The following is a 16705-nucleotide window of genomic DNA, read 5'->3' on the forward strand; positions in this document are numbered from 1 at the left end:
TGCGAGCCAGGCCTTCTTGTCCACATTAGTGCCTGACCTCACAAATGCACTTCTGGAAGAATGGTCAAATATTCCCATAAACCTTGCGGACAGCCTTCCCAAAAGAGTTGAAGCTGTTATAGCTACAATGGGTGAGTCAACTCAATATTGAACCCTATGGACTAAGACTGGGATGCCATTAAAGTTTGTGTGTATATAAAGGCAGGTGTCCCAATACTTTTGGTAATATAGTGTACCATCAGTAGTATTTTTATATATGTTTATTAACCACTTCCCGACCGCCGCATGACTATATACGTCCTAAGTTTGAACGGGGATATCGTTGTTATGGCAGCAGCTAGCTGCCATAACCCTGGTATCCCCGTTTTCGTGCGGCGGCCGGCTTTCAGATAAAAGTGGTCCCTGCGGCGGATTCGCCGCGAGATCACTTATCGGTGGCGGGAGAGGGGCCCCCCCCTCCCACCGCGATCCGGTGCCCTCCGCCGCTTACCGGAGCCGTCGGTAGCGGCGGAGGCGATCGCGTCCTTCTGCGTGGTGTGTCTGGAGACGAGTGAGGCCAAGATGGCGCTCACTCGTCTCCATGATACTGCTGGGCGGAAGCGACGTCAAAACGTCACTTCCGTCCACGCCTCTTAAAGGCATATTTTTTCAAATGTCATTTTTCTAAATGACTTTTTTTTTTTTTTTTTATTGCATTTTAGTGTAAATATGAGATCTGAGGACTTTTTGACCCCAGATCTCATATTTAAGAGGACCTGTCATGCTTTTTTCTATTACAAGGGATGTTTACATTCCTTGTAATAGGAATAAAAGTGACACAATTTTTTTTTTTTTTTAAACAGTGTAAAAATATTTTAAAATAAATAATAAAAATAAAAAAAAATTTTTTAAAACCCCCCTGTCCCGACGAGCTCGCGCGCAGAAGCGAACGCATACGCGAGTAGCGCCCGCATATGAAAACAGTGGTCAAACCACACATGTGAGGTATCACAGTGACCGGTAGAGCGAGAGCAATAATTCTAGCCCTAGACCTCCTCTGTAGCGCAAAATATGCAACCTGTAGAATTTTTTAAACGTCGCCTATGGAGATTTTTGAGGGTAAAAGTTTGACGCCATTCCACGAGCGGGCGCAATTTTCAAGCATGACATGTTGGGTATCAATTTACTTGGCGTAACATTATATTTCACAATATAAAAAAAAATTGGGATAACTTTACTGTTGTTTTATTTTTTTATTCAAAAAAGTGAATTTTTTCCAAAAAAGTGCGCTTATAAGACCGCTGCGCAAATACGGTGCAAAAAAAAGTATTGCAATGACCGCCATTGTATTCTCTAGGGTGTTAGAAGAAAAACCATATATAATGTTTGGGGGTTCTAAGTAATTTTCTAGCAGAAAAACCTGTTTTAAACATGTAAACACCTAAAATCCAAAACGAGGCTGGTCCTTAAGTGGTTAAGTGCAAAAAATACCTGTTGATCCTGCCTGAAATCTAGTGAGCTGATAATTTCTTATTTGCATCTGCAGATTATTATTAGTTATCACTAGCCCCAGATTTCCTGGTTTTCTTAGTAAACTACAGAACACCTTTCCCTGGATCATGGAGATGAGTAAGGGGGGTGCATTATGTAATTGTGAATATACATAGTTATAGACACTTTCTAATTCGATTGGTGTTACCAATTTTAGTTCTGTCATGTATCTTTTCTACCTGACACTTGGGAGTGAGGTTACAGGACATTGTGCAGACACACACTGTACCTGTATTCCATAGTCTGTTCAGTCTGAGGCAAGATATAGGTTCAGGTTGTGCTTGAGCAGGGGGAGTGTTTAAGAGGCAGGCTGTGATTAGGAGGGGGTGTGTGCCAGAAGCAGGCTGTGATTGGTTGGGAGTGTGGTGGCTGACAAACTACCCAATAAAGGCATGCTGTGTGTCTGTACAGTGTCCTGTACCTCTGAATGGCCAGCCACAGGATGAAAACTGATCATGCAAGCAAAAACCAGCATCTGTGCTTTGTATGGTCAGTTTAGAATAAAGACGAATGGTGACTGGCAGGATCAACTAGGTACTTCAGATAGAATAAGTATTTGAAAATGATAGAGACTATGATTTATATAATAAACATACAGTATGTGAACACACACAAAGAAAAAAAGTGCTCCTCCATGAATACAGTACAGCGAGGAAACATTGTCTCCTTAGGATAAGAAGTGTGTTACTGGCAGGATAAACAGGCAAATAAAGGAAAAGAGGCCTGGAAAAAAAAGGAAAGCAAATGCAATAATTTACAAGCAGTATACAAATTTCACATGTAAAATAGCCAAAAATAATCGGATTCATTTTTTTTACATTTTCCATAAGATATAGGATAAAATCTGTTTGCATATCACTGGTTATAACGCCAAATCGCTCTGTTTTCTGAGCTCCAATTGAAATGAACTGGCACCATTATGCTATTTTAACCCTCATCACAATAACATTTTATTTTATATGCAATACAGTGAACAAATGCATGCAGATTTTTGTTTTTATATTGTGTTCAGCTATTATCTGAAGTGTCTTCAGACACGGTTTTCCATTGCACACTTATTTTCCCATGCCTGTACAGATGCTGAAACACATTTGATGTGCTAATGATGGCAACATCTGCTATCGCTAGGCTGTAGGCTGGCGACATCTATACAGTAGACTTCCCATTAACAAAGTCACAGTGCTTGTTATCCTGTATTAGGCAGCACAAAGCTAACATACATAATACTAACAAAACTACACCCAACACATAATTCAGAGCTAATTACCGTTAAAATATAGGTGTCTTTTCTACTGCCAAATGCCAGCTAGCTGCCTACTCATTTTATTAACAAAGGAAAAAGAAATCAATTAACCTGACAGTACACCCCATTCAATAGCTTGTTACAGGAAAATTATGTTTAAATAAGATAATGGAAACAATGTACCCTATGCTGAGAAATATATAAATATTAAAACTTTCCTAAAGTATATCTAAAGCCCGTTTTTTTTAAAATTTGGATAGAAGAGAAGAGGGTTAAAACTGCAGTTATTATATTTTTCATCTGTGTCTCATTAGGGCCCTTTCACACTGGGGCGGTTTGCAGGCGCTATTGCGCCAATAAACCGACCCGAAAGTGCCGCTGCTGTCCCTCCAGTGTGAAAGCCCTCAGGGCTTTCACACTGGAGTGGTGCGCTAGCAGGACAGGAAAAAAAGTCCTGCTAGCAGCATCTTCGGAGCGGTGAAGGAGCGGAGTGTATACCGCTCTTTCACTGCTCCTGCCCATTGAAATCAATGGGACAGAGCGGCTATACCGCTGGCAAAGCGCCTCTGCAGAGGCGCTTTGCTGTGGTTTTTAACCCTTTCTCGGCTGCTAGCAGGGAGTAAAACTGCCCCGCTAGCGGCCGAATACCGACGGTAAAGCGCCACTTACAATAGCGGCACTTTTCCGCCGCCCCTGCCCCAGTGTGAAAGGGCCCTTGGGGAGATTTCCCTTTTACTTCTTATTCAGAAGATTCAAGAGGAAATGAGACTATATTTATCGGCGTATAACACGCACCCTAATTTTAAGAGAGAAGTTTCAGGAAAAAAAAACTTTCCACAGACCTTTACATTCCAAATCCCTCCCCCCCCACCCTGCACATTACACAGACCCCCTTTTAAATTACAGACTCCCCTTTAAATTACACACACCCCCATTTACATTACACAGACCCCCGCAATTACACTATGCAGACACCCCCACACATTGCACAGCCCCTTTACATTCCAAAACCCCCCTGCACTGCCAGGAGACCCCCAGTCTCCTGGGACAGCACCGCCAGCGTACTCTTATGCCGTGTACACACAGGTGGACTTTTAGGCATCAAAGGTCTGACGGTCTTTCCGACGGACTTTTGACGGACTCCTACGGACCGGACTAAAATAAGGAAGTTGATAGCCAGTAGCCAATAGCTGCCCTAGCGTCGGTTTTCGTCCTTCGGACTAGCATACAGGCGAGCGGATTTTTCGACCAGACTCGAGTCCGTCGGAAAGATTTGAAACATGTTCCAAATCTAAAGTCCGTCTGATTTTCGACCGAAAAAGTCCGCTGCAGGTCCGATGAAGCCCACACACGGTCGGATTGTCCAACAGATTCGTTCCGTCGGACCAGTCTGGTCGAAAAGTCCGCCCGTGTGTACACGGTATAAAGCTTAAAAAAAAAAAATCAGTGCCAGCCCCTTCTCATAGATTTTTCCTACACTGTGTCACTATCATTGTAAACCAAAGCCTGCAAATACCTCATTAGCTCCATTCTTTCCATCTGGTCACATGATCACTCTCTTCTGATGTTTCACGTGACCACTCTCCTCCTCCAATCTAAAGCTATACTTGGAGGAGGAGCGGAAGGAGGAGAGCGGTCGGAAAGAAAGGCGAGAATGCGGCAATGCCTTTGTCCCTTTTTTCCCTTTTCTTCTTCCCACCAGATACTGAGGACTCCTTATTTTATCTCCTGATGTTTATTGGGGTGTCCTTGTACACGTGCCCTATGGGGGTATCAGTAAAATATGTGACATCCCCATGAAATACACTTTGCTAGGATGGATGTTATATCCAATTTTTTTCAATATCCAGTGATCGTCCATGGCTGAATTGTAGTTGGTGGGGTTCCTTTGATGTTCCAGCGCCCGCCCAGCTAGTGATGGTGCTCGTGTTTCTTTGTGCCTGAGGTGGGTTCCACACAGTGAATGCATAAATACTTTAAATGTTGATGTATATGAATGCTTTATAAACGTTATTGTTCACCTAGATGAGTGCTGTATTGTCTTCATAAGCTCTGATGAAGCCGAGTCTGGTGAAACGCGTCCGCTCATGAAGACCCACTTTACCAGCATTCTTTTTTGGTGTATGAATATACTGTACACAGTGAATTCTATCAGAACTAGTATTATTTTTAACTACTAAAAAATACACGCATTGTATGAATTCTTTTAACATTTGTTGTCTAATAAATTGTATGATTTTATATTATAAATTGTTTACTCCTTGTGTGGCCCGTGCAGTCCGAAATAGTATTTTGCCTGTTTTCCAAATACATTAGAAATCATAGTGGTGCAGATATTGCTTTGTGCCCCTATAGTTCTGAACAGAGCAAATCAATCAGTTGTTCTACCATACAATCGATCTTCCCAATATGATTGTTTATGGGTTTGTTTTAACTGCTTGCCGACCAGCCGCCTTCAATATACTGTGGCTGTGCGAATCGCCGTAAGTGTACGTCGGTCGCTTAAGGAGCAATAGGAGGGGCGCCTGCGGCATGTCGCCAGAGCCAATGCGCATGGCTGGCGGCCGCAATGTCCGCCGGCCACCTGTGATTGCTCCACAGAGAGCCAGAACAGGAATCTGTCAATGTAAACAAACAGATCCCCATTCTGACAGGGCAGTAGAGAGTAATCAGGTGTAAGTGGATAATTGCGCTGATATTAAACTCTTAATAGTGCACCTTAATGTCCTTACTCAATATGTGACTAAACATTAATAAATACAATTTTGTGAATAATACAATCCTCCTGGTGATAAACGCCCACTCAATGAGTAAACACAAATAAAACACCCATAAATTATATACCACAATAATCCTTAAATAAAATTGCCAAAATGAAGTGAATTAAAATGAAGTAAAAATAAATTTGAAAAATAAAATGGGCACCCTTGAAAAAGTCACGTGTCTGTGACGCAACACGTCGGGAGGAGGAGCCTGTGACGTTTCCAGCAGTGTCTGTGTGTGAGCACTGGCGGTGGATGAGGAGCCTCCAGCGCATAGCTGAATGCAGCTGATCATTATACTTATATGCGATCTTGCGAATGGGGATATGTGAGTGAGAATAGTATCCTAGCATTTAGCAATTATTCTGCTTTAATCTCTGCGCAATGGATCTGTCCTCTGTGTTTACTTTACATGTCATGGAAATGTGCTGAAAACCGAAGAATCCTACCAAACACCATCAGCGGCTGAATGGTGAAATTGATGCTGAACCTGTCGCTGTTTATTTCATAGTATACTCGGCATTGAATCTCCTATTATTTCTATTACGTCTTGATTCACTTATTATTTGAACTTCATAGTAACAATTTTTGGCGCACCTATTTTATTTTTCAAATTTATTTTTACTTCATTTTAATTCACTTAATTTTGGCAATTTTAATTAAGGATTATTGTGGTATATAATTTATGGGTGTTTTATTTGTGTTTACTCAAACATTGAGTGGGTGTTTATCACCAGGAGGATTTTATTATTCACAAAATTGTATTTATTAATGTTTAGTCACATATTGAGTAAGGACATTAAGGTGCACTATTAAGAGGTTAATATCAGCGCAATTATCCACTTACACTCAATTTTCTACTTGTTATTCACAAAATTAATTGCAGCTATATTATTTGGGTATCTTTTAATAACATTTTCACATAATTTTATTCACTTTATCCACTTCAGCGCTTTAGTATTTTATCACAGAGAGTAATCAGGAACAGCGATCTCTCTCTACTCCCCGTTAATACACAGCCCCCACAGATAGATAGAAACAACTCCCTAACACTTAACCTAACACTTAACCCCTTGATCACCCCCTAGTTTTAACTCCTTCCCTGCCAGTGTCACTAGCACTGATCGGTGTATAAATGTCACTGGTCCCACAAAAGTGTCAAAGGTGTCCGATCTGTCCGCCGCAATGTCGCAGTCCTCTAAAAATCGCTGATCACCACCATTACTAGTAAAAAAAAAAAAAAATTGTTATAAAAATGCCATAAATATATCCACTGTTTTGTGGAGGCTATAACTTTTGCGCAAACCAATCAATTTACGCTTATTGCAATTTTTTTTTAACTACTCGGTATCAGTGGTGGCCTGCTGATAAGGGGCGCAGGGGTGCCGCCCCCCCGATCCATATGTCCGCCCCTAATCTACATGCAGGGCACCGGACACATGAATTTCAATGGGTTTTTTTTTTTGTAAGCACATGATTAGAGCCTGAGGCTCTAATTGACTTAAAAAAAGGGTGGGCTCGGGGCACAGAGCACTGCACCTTGAGCCCACCCAGCTGTGTGACAATAGTGAATTATATTCGTCATTGTCTCCCAGATTCTCCTCCTGGCCAATCAGGAAGTGGGTCCTGAGACCCAATTGGCCAGGGAGTCTTAGGACAGCAGTCACTCGGGGGGGGGGGGGGGGGGCAGTCCTCCTTGCCTGGAGCTAGAGTCGCTGCCGAAGGGGCATATTTTGGGCGGGTTTAAGGCATTTAGGGCTCATAGTCTGTCTGGTAGCAGAGGGGAATGGATCAGGAAGATTGCAGCCTGCCCTCTCCTGTGCACCCTCTTCATCACTGCAGGAGCCGTCATGGTGGTGGGAATATATCCACCTGTATGGGAAGGAGGGCCCGGGCCTCTGTGTGTGCGGTGTATACATGGACTAGGTAATGTATGGAGTGTATACCCTCCTGGTGTACAGCATATACCCCCCCCCTTACACTCCTATAGAAGTGTATATTGGTGGGGGGATAGACAGCATTTACCTGGGTAGAGGAGTGTGGAGGGTATATACCCGCCTGTACACTGTATATAGACCATCATCACCGCCTTCCCATCCACTACCGCAGGGGAGGGGGGCATTAGTTTGCCCCCCCAAAAAAAAATTGAGCACCACCTACCACTGCTCAGTACAGAGACAGCAGATCCTGTATCAAGCATCGGGATGATTGTTCACAGAAGCAGGACAAACAGTTACACTGTACAAAGGTTTGTCTAGAATGGAAGCATCATATTTATCCACACTTAAGATGGTAACCTCCTGGGAGGTAACCCCATGAACTTGTCTAGCAGTAGAGGTATGGTAAATGTGCACAAAATGTCCCATTTTCTTTAATTTTATGGCGCTGTGCATATTTGGCAGCTCACACAGTGTAGTTTTCAATGTGTGTTATCTTGCGATAGACTTCTGCGCTACTCAAGTGATATAGGAACGTTTTGTGTAATGCTGCAAAATCTAATAGTGAACACCGCTCCACTACCTACTAATCTATAAATACCACAACAATGAGATGTGTCTGTGATTCTGCGCAAAAAACTATTCACTGGTAAAAAGTGAACAATAAATATTGTAAATAAGTGCATCTATAAGTGATATGCTCTATAAAAAACAAACAAACATCTAAAGTGACTTCAGTGCTAATATATACAGTGAAGTGACTAATGCATCAATATAAAGTGACTGAACAAAGTGCACGTGCGTTGATAGGAGATCTGGTGACTTTCGTGGTGTTTGGTCCCCACTCGGGGCTCCCAGAACTCTCACCTTGATGACACAATAAAAGTGCCTATTAGAATCCCTTGGATGTAGAACTCCTTCCACTTGGATCAGTGCTGGCGTTCTGGAGTGCTTGTAGATAGGCCATCAGCGATGTTCCCTCCAGTAAATGGGTTCCACATAGGGAGTAATTAAAAAAGGGGGACTCCAATAGTGTAATAAAGTATGACCAAAAGTTTTATTAAAACGTATAAACTGCTTACATTAAAAACAGCGCTGGGCAGCAGTGAAAAACAGCGGTTTCAATCCCCGCTACGTCACTTCCGGTCCGCGTGTGTTGTGTTTCCGGTCACGTCCTACGCGTTACGTCATGTGACTTCCTCAGGGCCTTGAGGAAGTCACATGACGTAACGCGTAGGACGTGACCGGAAACACAACACACGCGGACCGGAAGTGACGTAGCGGGGATTGAAACCGCTGTTTTTCACTGCTGCCCAGCGCTGTTTTTAATGTAAGCAGTTTATACGTTTTAATAAAACTTTTGGTCATACTTTATTACACTATTGGAGTCCCCCTTTTTTAATTACTCCCTATGTGGAACCCATTTACTGGAGGGAACATCGCTGATGGCCTATCTACAAGCACTCCAGAACGCCAGCACTGATCCAAGTGGAAGGAGTTCTACATCCAAGGGATTCTAATAGGCACTTTTATTGTGTCATCAAGGTGAGAGTTCTGGGAGCCCCGAGTGGGGACCAAACACCACGAAAGTCACCAGATCTCCTATCAACGCACGTGCACTTTGTTCAGTCACTTTATATTGATGCATTAGTCACTTCACTGTATATATTAGCACTGAAGTCACTTTAGATGTTTGTTTGTTTTTTATAGAGCATATCACTTATAGATGCACTTATTTACAATATTTATTGTTCACTTTTTACCAGTGAATAGTTTTTTGCGCAGAATCACAGACACATCTCATTGTTGTGGTATTTATAGTTTTCAATGTGCTGTGTTGAACAACACCTGAAGCAATTATTGTTTTGTGTATATGCAGCTCTGCTTTGCAGTTAAGCCACTTTACGACCAGGCCTTTTTCTGAAATGTGTTTTTTACAAGTAAAAAACTGTATTTTTTGCTAGAAAATTGCTTAGAACCCCCAAACATTATATATTTTGTAGCAGAGACCCAAGAGAATAAAATGTTGTTGTAATATTTTACGTCGCACTGTATTTGCGCAGTGGTCTTTAAAACGCAATTGTTTTGGAAAAAATATATATTTTAATGAATAAAAAAAAAAAACAAAAACATTAGTTAGCTCCAATTTTTTTGTATAATGTGAAAGATGATGTTACGCTGAGTAAATAGATACCTAACATGTCATGCTTTAAAATTGTGCACGCTCGTGGAATGGTGACAAAATATGGTACTTAAAAATCTCCATAGACAACGCTTTAAAAATGTTTACAGGTTGCCTGTTTAGAGTTATAGAGGAGGTCTTGTGGTAGAATTCTTGCTCTAACGAATGCAGTGATACCTCACATGTGGTTTGAACACTGTTTACATATGCGGGCGCGACTTAGTTATACATTTGCTTCTGCGTGCAAGCTCAAAGGGATGGGGTGTTTTAATCACTTCAGCCCCGGAAGGATTTACCCCCTTCCTGACCAGAGCACTTTTTTCACAGGTATTGGCCTATCTTACAAGAAGACAGGATTCTATCAAAAATTCTCCCTAGAAAACCTAAATTTGTCTACAGGAGAGCACCTAACCTCCGGAATTTTTTAGTACATAATGCTGTGGACCCCCCGAAGCAAGTAAAAATCAGTACAGGTCTAAAAGGGTTCTATAAATGCCGTAGGTGCTTAGCATGTAGGGTCAGCAAACCACAACCCAGGAAGAGAGAAACATTCAAATCTACAGTTGACCACAAACAATATAAAATTAGAAAACTAATCACATGCCAGAGTACTTACGTCACGTATATAATAGAATGCCCCTGCCACCTCCAATACGTGGGTAGAACCACCCGCCCCCTGGCAGTTAGAATTAGGGAACATATCAACAATATAAAGAAGGGGTTCCCTAAATACCACTTGTCTAGACACTTTGATAAGGTACATCAGAGAGACCCCACAGGACTTGTGTTTTACGGTATAGATCATGTGGAAGATCATTGGAGAGGAAACAACAAACTCACTCTGATCTCCCAGAACGAAACCGAGTGGATCTACCGTTTACAATCACTGGCCCCTAGGGGGTTAAATCTGGACATAGATTTGAACTGTTTTATAGCTAATCCATAGTTATAGGTCTGTCCAATTTACACAATATTATGGTGGACATCCTTGGGGGATTAGTGGGTTAAGCACCTAGTAACTTGACCCTTTTGGTCCTTTCCTTTACGTTCTCATATAAGCAGAGAGAGGGAGGACAATAGAGTAGGGATCCCTTGATATAATGGTGTGCTTGGGACAAAATATTAATGTTAAAATTAAATTTAGTTTTTGGGGTCATCTACCATATGTAAAGTCCTTTGGTGGGGTTCAATTAATACTAATCCTGGTACCCTACGACGTCCTTTTTATGCAGGGCATTATTATATATTCCCTTAGGTAGGGTTCTTCCCTTATAACTTACAGTCCAGGGGTATACAGGCCCTCTAGATCTCTCTCTGAAATGGGCATCTAGGCGGGGGTTCACATGTGGAGCCCCCGTTTTGTGGCATGACCCTGAGAGGGGACATGAGGGGGGTATACATACCTGAGGGGTGTCTGAAGGTTCTGAAGGTTGATTTGCCATAATATAGAACATCGTTTACATGTGTGTATATATACTATCCGATTGTATATATGAATATAAGGGTGTGTGTTGCCCATAATGTGTTAAGCTGCTTTATTTTAAAGGATTTTTTAGAATACCTTCTAAAAAATTTTTTTAATGGGAAAAAATTTTTTCAATACTTTTAATATATATTTTTATTATTGTTATTAATTTTTTAGTAGATCACTACTTGCGTATATGTTTTTTTACTGTGCTGATGCCAATTCCTGACTTCGGACTATGCAGGATGAAATGGATGAATAGAACCCCTAGGGGGATAGAAGCGGGATTCAGGAACATCCTCCAATCTAGGAGTCTGATATCTCTGTTGCACGGATATCCCGCAAGTCTTGGGGTTATATGAATATAACATTAAGATTGGAGTAGCAATACATTGGGCTACCACTAGGCTCACTCACCGTCTGGTTCATCCTATTTTCCCCTTTTATTCCTGCATATAAATAGGTGTAAATAGGAATTGGTATTGCTCAGTTAGTTCGAGAGGTTAATTGAGTAGCAATGCTATGTATAACATTATTACCTATAGTGTTAATGATATATCATGTTAAGTCTGCCCTTTTTTTAACGACAAGCGGAGATATAAGTTTAGGCTCCCTTTTATGGTAATTGTATTATCCTCTCCGGACTGTAATGATTTGATCTGGGAGGTGATATGGGAATATGAGTACGCCCAGGGGAGGAGAGTGGGAGGAAAATATACACTGCTTGTCTTTAAATAGCATAGGACTAGGTACGTTAGCTGCGCCTTTGATAACGTCGATGACGAAACGCGTAAGGCGGAGCTACGCACTGACATCACACGCGGAAGTAGGAGAGTGTGGAACGCAGCTGAGGCGCACGCCGTGTAGCTGATGGTTCCAGACGCACTGCACTCTCCTTACTATATAGATTACATGCTGTGTGATTAGTCAGCTCGGATTTTAAACTTTTAATTCTAGTTATTTTGTGCTGTGATAGCTAAATAAATTAATTAAAAAGTATCACACTATGGAGCCCTGTCTCTTTCATATGAGGATATACTGAAGGATACCTCACAGCTGGAGCGGTGGACCCTGAGGACCCATATACATCATATTGGCGCCTGTTACTACATGCCTACTCCCCCTGCAGGGGTGCAGGGAGCTGGTGAGTGGGGATCTTTGAGGGGGAGCACCGCAAGTCACTGGATTTAATCAGCTGTTCTCACGAAAGTCACTTACCACGGACGTTTTTACTTCCTGTTACTGGACTCTGATACACTACAATATATATATATATATTCTGTTATCAATTTTTCACTAATAATTTTTTCATTAATTCTTCACTAGTCTTTTATTATTTAACGTGCGGTTCTGCACTGTATACCTAATGTTGGGACTATTCAATTCACCTTTATACTTATAAGTACACTTGGACACATTTGGGAATCAACATAAGGTTTTATTGTGGTGTCTTATTTATTTTAGTTTTATTGGATTGTCATACATTAATTGTCACAAGTTGTCACGTAATTAATTTATGAAGATTAGCCACACGATGCACGCCTGCATGTAGGGATGAGACTGACCTGTTAGTACAGTCCATTCAGGTAATGCTGGACACCTAGATCCACTACCTAATGAATGATAAAGGGGTGTATTTATTTATTATATTTTTTCTGATTTCTTTGTCCCTTTGAGGCTCATCCAATTAGAAATCAAGGTACCCTAGTAAGGTAGCGCCATTTACCCCTAATAGATTTTCCACTAATACTTTTTACAATTTGGCACTGCATCGCTTTAACCGCTAATTGCGCGGTCATGCAATGCTGTACCCAAACGAAATTTGCGTCCTTTTCTTCCCACAAATAGAGCTTTCTTTTGATGGTATTTGATCACCTCTGCGGTTTTTATTTTTTGCGCTATAAACAGAAAATGACCGAAAATTTTGAAAAAAAATTATATTTTCTACTTTTTGTTATAGAAAAAATCCAATAAACACAATTTTACTCATACATTTAGGCCAAAATGTATTCGGCCACATGTCTTTGGTAAAAAAAATGTCAATAAGCGTATATTTATTGGTTTGCGCAAAAGTTATAGTGTCTACAAACTAGGGTACATTTTCTGGAATTTACACAGCTTTTAGTTTATGACTGCCTATGTCATTTCTTGAGGTGCTAAAATGGCAGGGCGGTACAAAACCCCCCAAATGACACCATTTTGGAACGTAGACACCCCAAGGAAATTTCTGAGAGGCATGTTGAGCCCATTGAATATTCATTTTTTTTGTCCCAAATGATAGAATAATGACAAAAAAAAAAAAAAAAAATTACAAAAAGTTGTTACTAAATCATATATTGCTCACACAGGCCATGGGCATATGTGGAATTGCACCCCAAAATACATTCTGCTGCTTCTCCTGAGCACGGGGATACCACATGTGTGGGACTTTTTGGGAGCCTAGCCACGTACGGGGCCCCGAAAACCAAGCACCGCCTTCAGGATTTCTAAGGGCTTACATTTTTTATTTCACTCCTCACTTCCTATCACAGTTTTGAAGGCCATAAAATGCCAAGATGGCACAACCCCCCCCCCCCCTACAAATGACCCCATTTTGGAAAGTAGACACCCCAAGCTATTTGCTGAGAGGCATGTTGAGTCCATAGAATATTTTATATTTTGCCACAAGTTGCAGGAAAATGACAAACTTTTTTTTTTGCACAAAGTTGTCACTAAATGATATATTGCCCACACAGGCCATGGGCATATGTGGAATTACACCCCAAAATACATTCTGCTGATTCTCCTGAGTATGGGGATACCACATGTGTGGGACTTTTTGGGAGCCTAGCCTCATACAGGGCCCCGAAAACCAAGCACCGCCTTCAGGATTTCTAAGGGCTTACATTTTTTATTTCACTCCTCACTACCTATTACAGTTTTGAAGGCCATAAAATGCCCAGATGGCACAACCCCCCCCAAATGACCCCATTTTGGAAAGTAGACACCCCAAGCTATTTGCTGAGAGGCATGTTGAGTCCATGGAATATTTTATATTTTGACACAAGTTGCGGGAACGTGACACATTTTTTTTTTGCACAAAGTTGTCACTAAATGATATATTGCTCAAACATGCCATGGGAATATGTGGAATTACACCGCCTTCAGGATTTCTAAGGGCGCAAATTTTTGATTCACTCCTCACATCACAGTTTCGAAGGCCATAAAATGCCAAAATAGCACAAACCCCCCCAAATTACCCCATTTTGGAAAGTAGACACCCCAAGCTATTTGCTGAGAGGCATGGTGAGTATTTTGCAGCTCTCATTTGTTTTTGAAAATGAAGAAAGACAAGAAAAAAAAATGTTTGTTTTTTTCAATTTTCAAAACTTTGGTGACAAAAAGTGAGGTCTGCAAAATACTCACTATACCTCTCAGCAAATAGCTTGGGGTGTCTACTTTCCAAAATAGGGTCATTTGGGGGGGTTTTGTGCCACCTGGGCATTCCATGGCCTCCGAAACTGTGATAGGCAGTGAAGAGTGAAATCAAAAATTTACGCCCTTAGAAAGCCTGAAGGCGGTGCTTGGTTTTCGGGGTCCCGTACGCGGCTAGGATCCCAAAAAGTCTCACACATGTGGTATCCCCGTACTCAGGAGAAGCAGCAGAATGTATTTTGGGGTGTAATTTCACATATTCCCATGGCATGTTTGAGCAATATATCATTTAGTGACAACTTTGTGCAAAAAAAAAAAAAAAAAATTGTCTTTTTCCCGCAACTTGTGTCACAATATAAAATATTCCATGGACTCGACATGCCTCTCAGCAAATAGCTTGGGGTGTCTACTTTCCAAAATGGGGTCATGGGGGGGGGGGAGTTGAACTGTCCTGGCATTTTATGCACAACATTTAGAAGCTTATGTCACACATCACCCACTCTTCTAACCACTTGAAGACAAAGCCCTTTCTGACACTCTTTTGTTTACATGAAAATTTTTTTTTTTTTTGCAAGAAAATTACTTTGAACCCCCAAACATTATATATTTTTTTAACGCAAATGCCCTATAGATTAAAATGGTTGGTGTTTCATTTTTTTTTTTCACACAGTATTTGCGCAGCAATTTTTCAATCGCATTTTTTTGGGAAAAAACACTTTTTAAAATTTTAATGCACTAAAACACACTATATTGCACAAATGTTTGATGAAAAAAAAAAGATGATCTTAGGCCGAGTACATGGATACCAAACATGACATGCTTTAAAATTGCGCACAAACGTGCAGTGGCGACAAACTGAATACATATTTAAAAGCCTTTACAGGTTACCACTTTAGATTTACAGAGGAGGTCTACTGCTAAAATTACTGCCCTTGATGTGACCTTCGCGGTAATACCTCACATGCATGGTGCAATTGCTGTTTACATTTGACGCCAGACCGACGCTTGCGTTCGACTTTGCGCGAGAGCAGGGGGGGACAGGGGTGCTTTTTTTTTTTTTTTTGCTTTTTTATCTTATTTTTAAACTGTTCCTTTCAATCATTTTTATTGTTATCTCAGGGAATGTAAATATCCCCTATGATAGCAATAGGTAGTGACAGGTACTCTTTTTTTTAAAAAAAAAACTGGGGTCTATTAGACCCTAGATCTCTCCTCTGCCTTCAAAGCATCTGACCACACCAAGATTGGTGTGATAAAATGCTTTCCCAATTTCCCAATGGCGCTGTTTACATCCGGCGAAATCTAAGTCATGAAATGCTCGTAGCTTCCGGTTTCTTAGGCCATAGAGATGTTTGGAGCCACTCTGGTCTCTGATCAGCTCTATGGTCAGCTGGCCGAATCACCGGCTGCATTCTCAGGTTCCCTGTTGGGACAGGAGAGCCAGAGAAAAACATGGAAGACGGTGGGGGGCATTCCCTCCCAATGCTTGTAAAAGCAGTCTAGAGGCTAATTAGCCGCTAGGTTTGCTTTTACATGGAAGCCGACTGGCTGAAAAGAATGATACCAATATGATACCTAAACCTGCAGGCTTCATTCTGGTATAACCACTCAAAGTCCAGCAACATACCAGTACGTTGCTGGTCCTTGTTGGGCATATATTGTAAACTTTTTTTTATGCAGCCTGTGGGCTGAACTAAAAAAAGAGATTGATCGGTGGGTATGCCCACCATTAGAATACCTTCTTTCATCCACCCACTTCTAATGATGGGCATACATGCACCGTATATATATGACGAAGCATGGGGGCATCCGCCCCAAAAGGTAGGAGCAAATCGCTCCTCCGCCCTCTGCTGCCCCCACGCTTCGGCATATGTGCTGAAGTATGTAACTGTGGTGGTGAAATCACCTCCGATAGAGTCACGGCTTTATATATCGTGGGAGCAAACGCTGTTGCTGTCAAGATAAATAAATCCACTCTGCAGCTGAATGGCGTACCTGAAAACAAAAAAATGGTTACCAGTAAAACACAGTAAACAGTAAAGTATAAAAAAATTGCATATCTGAAAAGCAAACATGGTAAAACATAATAACAATAAAACATTGCAGAATAGAATACAGTAAAAAAGTGCAGAACAATAGAGAGAGAATAGAGAGAGAGAGAACAATAAAATG

The sequence above is a fragment of the Aquarana catesbeiana genome, linkage group LG08, assembly GCF_042186555.1.
Source record: "Aquarana catesbeiana isolate 2022-GZ linkage group LG08, ASM4218655v1, whole genome shotgun sequence".
Taxonomy (NCBI): Eukaryota; Metazoa; Chordata; class Amphibia; order Anura; family Ranidae; genus Aquarana; species Aquarana catesbeiana.